Source organism: Peromyscus leucopus, chromosome 4 (assembly GCF_004664715.2).
Source record: "Peromyscus leucopus breed LL Stock chromosome 4, UCI_PerLeu_2.1, whole genome shotgun sequence".
Classification (NCBI taxonomy): domain Eukaryota; kingdom Metazoa; phylum Chordata; class Mammalia; order Rodentia; family Cricetidae; genus Peromyscus; species Peromyscus leucopus.
Genome location: NC_051066.1, coordinates 62508282 through 62516073, shown reverse-complemented (window position 1 = coordinate 62516073; position 7792 = coordinate 62508282). Strand labels below are relative to the sequence as shown.

The 7792-nt window shown below is 36.0% G+C and overlaps 1 pseudogene; it reads left to right on the top strand.

The window, feature by feature from the left end:
- Positions 1 to 750: 750 nt before the first annotated feature.
- LOC114685627 lies at positions 751 to 1691 on the top strand (annotated as a pseudogene).
- Positions 1692 to 7792: the final 6101 nt, after the last annotated feature.

Below are 7792 nucleotides of genomic sequence, written 5' to 3'. Positions count from 1 at the left end.
ATACTAGGTCAAGGTGCAAGTAATTGCTCAGATATATTCCATGCCTTTTTGCTTCTTCAAATACAGACATTTATATTGTGATGTGCTACAATTTTCTCATTAATACATATATAAAATACACTGACAAATGTTATGATAACTCTAGCTGTTTTATCTATAGATGTTAGGATTCTACATACCTACACATGTAATTAGAGTTGGCTAAATTTTTGCAAACTCTCAGTAGATGTCTGTATAATTGGCATGAATATCGTGTAGTATAAAAATATAATTTTTAAATGTATAAATGTAACAATAATTGTATAAAAAATAAAAGATAATTTTTATCCAAGTATGTGACACTCCATAATCTACAATTTTAACAATTTATTTTGCTTTTCACATTTGTAATACATTTATATCTCCACATGAGTCTTTCCATCGAGGTTTATTGGCTTTTTAATTTTAAGATTTTGAGCTATATATGTTTACATATTTGACAATTTGTCATAAGCCTCGTCATTGTTTTGTTATAATCATGAGATGAAGGTGACAGTTTATGTTCTTTTTGGTAAATTAAATTATTAAAAAACGAAGAAATGAGCTTATGAATTTATGTCTTTTTTTGTACAGATGGACTGATATTCAAATATTTTATTATATATATATATATCATTTATATCAGTTTGCCAAATAAAACCACTATATACATTTGGAAACTGCTGATGACATTGGTGCCTTTATTCAGAAAAGACTTTCTGATGAGCTAGAATGCAGACCCACAACCTCACAGTGGTGACTGACTTCATTCTTATGGGCATCACTGACCGCCCAGAGCTGAAAGAACCATTATTTGGACTGTTCCTCATCATCTACCTAATCTCATTGGTTGGCAACTTGGGCATGATCATTCTCACCATGGTGGATTCCAGGCTGCAAACACCCATGTACTTCTTTCTCAGACACCTTGCTACTACAGATCTTGGTTATTCAACTGCTGTGGACCCAAAATGTTAAGAAATTTTCTTGTGGATCAAAATACAATATCTTTTTATTCTTGTGCTATCCAGTTGTCTTTCTTTAATATATTCATTGTTAGTGAATTTTTTATTCTCTCTGCAATGTCTTATGACCGGTATGTTGCCATCTGTAAACCACTCCTCTACACTGTCATTATGTCACAAAGAGTATGTTGGATACTAGTCACCATTCCCTATCTCTATGGTATAATTGTATCACTTCTACTTACCATAAAGATTTTCACTTTGTCCTTCTGTGGTCCCAATGTCATCAGTCATTTCTACTGTGATGGTCTCCCCTTGTTAACCTTGGCCTGCTCAAACACACATGAAATTGAAGTGATAGTTTTAATCTTGTCAGCTTTTAATTTGCTTTCTTCTCTTCTGGTAGTCATTGTGTCCTATCTATTCATCCTTACAGCTATTCTCAAGATGAACTCAGCTGAGGGCAAAAGAAAGGCTTTCTCTACATGTGGGTCCCATCTGACAGTAGTCATTATCTTCTATGGGACTTTGATATTTATGTATTTGCAGCCAATGTCCATTCACTCCTTTGACACTGATAAAGTGATTTCTGTCTTTTACACCCAGGTTATCCCTATGTTGAATCCCTTAATCTATAGCTTGAGGAACAAAGATGTAAAAGATGCCGTTAAGAAAACAGTGGGAAAGCTGTGCAATATTGTCTTGTAGAGTTTGTATACTGTTAAAGTTTTTCCAAATAACTCACAAAAGTGAAATAAATATCCATGACAGGAAAAGTAGAAGATATGCTATCTGGTTGTCTGTCTATCTCTCTCTATCTCTCTCATATATGTGTGTATATATATTAAAAAAATAAGTAAACATAGCAGCACAGAAGCATTGCTTTACAATGAAAGGGCAACAAAAGAGCTAACAGGATTAAAGTCTATGAGTGAGGAGAATATGAGCTGTCAGGACGATTTAAATGGATATTTATTATGGATATTACAATAAATCATTCAATGTTAATGTGTCTCTTTGTTTTACTATCTACAAGTTAATTCTTTGTTTTTTGTTACTTTTACACATTTGTAACTTGATATAAAGTGAATCTTTCTCAGTTTCTCAAGAGGTAAAATGTATTGCTTAGATATTAAGGCCTCATTCAGATCAATTGTACTCTTCTACTCATTTTCTACCCAGATACAATGCTCTGATGTATTATTTTTACATAAGAGCCCACTAGTGTTTACTAGTTAATATGTTTATTGATTTTACAGGAATTAATTTCAATCCACCATTCAGAGCATATGTATATATAAGTGAATGGATGGACTGATTGTGATACATGGATTCAGTTTTCTATGAAAGTGTCTATTACGTTACTTTTATCCTATTAATGACTGATCGTACTTCTTTACTACCATTTTTTTTTTTTTTTTTTGAGACAGTTTTCTTGTAGTTTGCGCTTTCTGAACTCACTTGGTAGCCAGGTGGACTCGAACTCACAGAGATCCGCCTTGCTCTGCCTCCAGAGTGCTGGGATTAAAGGCATGCGCAACCACCACTACCATTTATTTTTAATGGATAGATTCTGTATTCTTTATATACAGAAAACAATATTTGTTTAAAAGTCACATGCTAAAAAATGACTATGGAAAAAAATTCTAACTTATAATGTGATGGCAGTAAGATCAGAACTTCAGGACCTTTGCCACATAGTTGAGGTCATCAGGGATATAAAAGATTTTAAAATGAAGCACTAATAACATTCATAAAGGATTGCTTTAAGTTTTGGTTTGTCTTGAACTGTGGATATGTCATCAAAGCCAAATAAACACATCATTTAAGTAGTGCTGAAATGAATTAATATATGTCATTGTGGCAAAGAATATCATAATCAGGGTGAAAATATCAATGTAAATAATATTGTTTATTACCCATGTTACTAATGAAACATTGCCTTACTTGAGGTAGGTTTTGAGCCAGGTCTTCGGACATTCGTATCAGATACTTGAACCCTGCCTGAACAACGTATCTCACCAGGAATTCATGCATCTAATAAAACAATTAATATACACAGTATATTACTGTTACTATTAAAACTTAAAAAAGAAATTATTTTTTTAATTTGCTAATAGTGTGAATAATTTTTGCTTCTAAGCCAAAAATGACACATATTTGAGACACTATCTGACAGCAAAAATCATCATGGATTTGTTCATCTAAATATTTAGTTTTTATTCTTATGGTGGTATGTTCATGTGAATTGGGGTTTCCAAAGAGGCCAGAAAGGGGCACTGGAATGCATGAAATTGGAGTTACAGGTGTTTGTAACCTATATGTTGTAGGAGCTAGGAATCACTTCAGATCTTTGGCAAGAGCACCATGCAATTTTAAAAGCTTAGCCTTCTTTCTATGAAGTAAGCATTTCAAGTGCTGGTGAAAAAAAAAAAAAAACAGTATCTCAGTGAAGAGGAACAATTCATGCCTTTTCCCATAGATTTTGATTGGTTACTTGATAGAGTTTGTTACATTGCTAATTTTTAAATGGAAGATAAATGAGATATAATCCCTCTGGGATATCTCCCCTGAATTTTAAGCACTGGTAATGTAGGCACTTTGCTTGAGTTAATAATCCTTAGGAAACTGGATGAAATAGATGAATGCACATATACTCACAAAAGACAAACTTTTTTAGATAACTTGTATATTTTGATTATGATCTATAATTTTGATGTAATACTATTAGAATTATATATTACATTATGACAACTATAATAGAATAACTGTAACATTATAGCAATAATATTATCCTATTATAATATATAACATGTGTAATATATAATAAAAGAGTATTATACTATAATAATATTATAATAATAATATTATAATCTTTAAATTGAAACAAGTTTACAGGTTGTTCACTTCAGAGAGACAAGGCCAAGGCATCAATAAAGCAAAGATTTCCACTCAGCTGATAACCAAAGTAACAACCAAAGATTAAAATATTCAACACCATTTTATTTTACCAAAGAAGAAAATAAGTTTTAGATAAATTAGTGAACATTGTATAGGTTCAAAAGTATCCACCTTACAAAAAACTATGGATTTGTAGTATGAGATAAATCAATTAAGTAGCACAAGTTTGTATAAAATATATTTAACTCCCTAGATTTTATTGATGAGTACATAGATTTGTACTCACTTATGACATCTTGCATTAGAGTGATGCCTGCTAGTGCTTACCTCCAACAACAGAGGGAATCTGATAGAATGCAAAGTGGAAATTTATTTTGGGAGAGCCAACAAGTTATTACGGTTCTATATAAGATAGCTATGTCTCAAACAGTTGCACAGATAATGTATAGAACAGTATGAAGTTGAAGGAAAAATAATTTAGTGAGGTAAATTCACATGCCATTAAACAATCATAGTGGTAATTATTACAGTTCAATATTATGCAACCACCAGCTCTCTCTAGATAAAATTCTGTTTTTTAAATTTTTGTCATGATAATTTAACTAAATTCTTTCCTTTTAATTTCTCCAAACTCACCCTTCTCACCTTCAAATTCATGGCCTCTTTTTTCACTAATTGCTAATGCATGCATATGTGTAGATGGATATGCATATATATTCCTAAATATAATCTTCTCAGTACATGTAATGTTACTTGTGTGCAAGTTTACAGAGCTGGTAGTTTGGGATTGAACAACCAAACACTGCGCTCTTCCCTGCGTAAGCTACCTCTGCTTCCCCAGCTTTCCTCTGTTGTCTCTAGTTCTTTGTGCAGGAAGGAGGCCTAGTGTGCTTTTCTCCATCCAGTTTGGTATGATCATTGCTGGATTCTCTGTTCACCTCCCATTTGCTCAGTCACTTCCATTAGACATTGTATGTGTAGTTTCTGATATTCATGCCATATTTTTAATTAATCTTTCATACAATATATTTTTATCATGTTTTTCCCATTCCTCAGACCCTCCCAGGAACTCCCCTCACCCTATCTAACCAATTTTATGTTCTCTCTCTCACTCTCCCTGTCCGTCCACCTTCTCTCTCTTCCTTTCCCTCTCCCTATGCCATTCCTACATACCGACCACAAAAAACAAACAAAATAACAACAGCACAAAACGACAAAACTGAAAATTAGGACAAACAAACAAGAAATAAATAAGACAAAAATGTCAAAACAGAAAAACTTCTTCCATTGCAAATCTATTCGGTAGTCATTCCTGTCTAATCCCTCCCTTCCTCCGGAAACTAGAAATAAGTTTTCCAAACTTATGTTTTATTTTTCTTTTTTTATTATCATATTTATTTATTTATTAAATTTAATTTTACATATCAGCCACGGATTCTCTTGTTCTCCCCCATCCCACCCCCACCCCCCACCCCCCTCCTCCACCTTCCCCCCAACCCACCCCCAATTCCCATCTCCTCCAGGGCAGAGACTCCCCCGAGGATTGAGTTCATCCTGGTAGATTCAGTCCAGGCAGGTCCAGTCCCCTCCTCCCAGGCTGAGCTAAGTGTCCCTGTATAAGCCCCAGGTTCCAAACTGCCAGTTCATGCACTGAGGACAGGACTGGGTCCCACTGTATGGATGCCTCCCAAGCAGATCAAGCTATACAGCTGTCTTATTTATCTGGAGGGTCTGATCCAGTTGGGGGCTCCTCAGCTATTGGTTCATAGTTCATATGTTTCCTTTCGTTTGTATATTTGTCCCTGTGCTTTTTCCAACCTTGGTCTCAACAATTCTCGCTAATACAAACCCTCCTCTTTCTCACCAATTGGACTCCTGGAGCTCCACCTAGGGCCTGACAGTGGGTCTCTGTATCCGGTTCCCTCAGTCATTGGATCGGGTTTCTATCACGACAATTGGGATGTTTGACCAGGTGGCCTTCGAATATTTCAGAGATCTATTCAGAGGGCCTGATCCAGTTGGGGACCCCTCAGCCTTTGGTTCATAGTTCATGTGTTTCCATTCATTTGGCTATTTGTCCCTGTGCTTTATCCAACCTTGGTTTCAACAATTCTAGCTCATATAAACCCTTCTCTTTCTTACTAATTGGACTCCCGGAACTCTACCCTGGGCCTAGCCTTGGATCTCTGCATCCAGATCCCTCAGTCCTTGAATGGGGTTTCTGGCATGACTGGGTGTTTGGCCATCCCATCACCAGAGTAAATCAGTTCTGGCTGTCTCTCGACCATTGCCAGCCGTCTATTGTGGGGGTATCTTTGTGAATATCTGTGGGCCTCTCTAGCACTTTGTTTCTTCCTTTTCTCATGTGGTCTTCATTTACCACGGTTTCCTATTCCTTGTTCTCCCTCTTTGTTCTTGATCCAGCTGGGATCTCCCACTCCCACAGGCTCTCTTTCCCTCGACCCTCGCCCTTCATTAGTCCCACTCATGTCCAGGTTGTTCATGTAGATCTCAGCCATTTCTCCATCATTGGGAAATCCTCATGTCATTCTTGGGGTCCTGTTTTCCAGGTAGCCTCCCTGGTGTTGTAAGTAGCAGTCCATTCATCCTTGTTCCACCTCTAGTATCCTCCTATGAGTGAGTACATACCATATTTGTCTTTCTGAGTCTGGGTTACCTCACTCAGGATGATTTTTTCAAGATCCATCCATTTGCCTGCAAACCTCATGATGTCCTTGTTTTTCTCTGCTGAGTAGTATTCCATTGTGTATATGTGCAACAATTTATTTATCCATTCTTCAGTTGAAGGGCATCTAGGTTGCTTCCAGGTTTTGGCTATTACAAACAATGCTGATATGAACATAGCTGAGCAAGTGCCCTTCTGGTATGATTGAGCATTTCTTGGGTATATGCCCAAGAGTGGTATAGCTGGCTCTTGGGGGAGATTGATTCCCAATTTTCTAAGAAAGTGCCATATTGATTTCCAAAGTGGTTGTACAAGCTTGCATTCCCACCAGCAGTGGAGGAGAGTTCCCCGAGTTCCACATCCTCTCCAGCATAAAGTGTCTTCAGTGTTTTTTATCTTAGCCATTCTGACAGGTGTAAGGTGGTATCTGAGAGTCCTTTTGATTTGCATTTCCCTGATGATTAGGGATGTTGAGCAATTCCTTAAATGTCTTTCAGCCATTTGAGTTTCCTCTGTTGAGAATTCTCTGTTTAGTTCTATAGCCCATTTCTTAATTGCACTGTTGGTCTTTTTGATGTCTAATTTCTTGAGTTCCTTATGTATTCTGGATATCAGTCCTTTGTCAGATGTGGGGTTATGAAGATCTTTTCCCATTCTGTAGGCTGTCACTTTGCCTTGTTGACCGTATCCTTTGCTCTACACAAGCTTCTCAGTTTTATTTTTCTATTGCATTTACTTTTTTTGAGAATTATTCATGGCATAGGTGACCTTAGTTTCTTTTTTTTTAGTTTTAACTTGATTTATTAAAATATATTAATAATTCTTTATCACTTAGAAGGATGTATACTCCTAGTGGACTGACTGTACATACTTCAGAAAGCTATTTTAAATTGAAAATCAAACAAATAACATCTTCTGGAGCAGCCTGGGCTATTAGTAAAAGCAAATAGATTTTGAATATGACCTTGTAAGAAATGTCTAACAATATTGATGGCTTTTTCATTGTGACTTTTGCCCAAATGGAAACTGGCATCAAGTTCTCTGTAGGGTGTTTCTAAGTTAGGTAGTAAGAAAATTCAATATTTCTTGTGTGAAAGCCATAAGTACAGAGGTCAGTGCAATTACCACCACAGAAAGGCACAGTATCAATTTTGGAGGAAAGGAAGAAAGATCTAAATCCTACTAGCACAAAGCAGAACTACCTAGCCAACACATGAAGCAG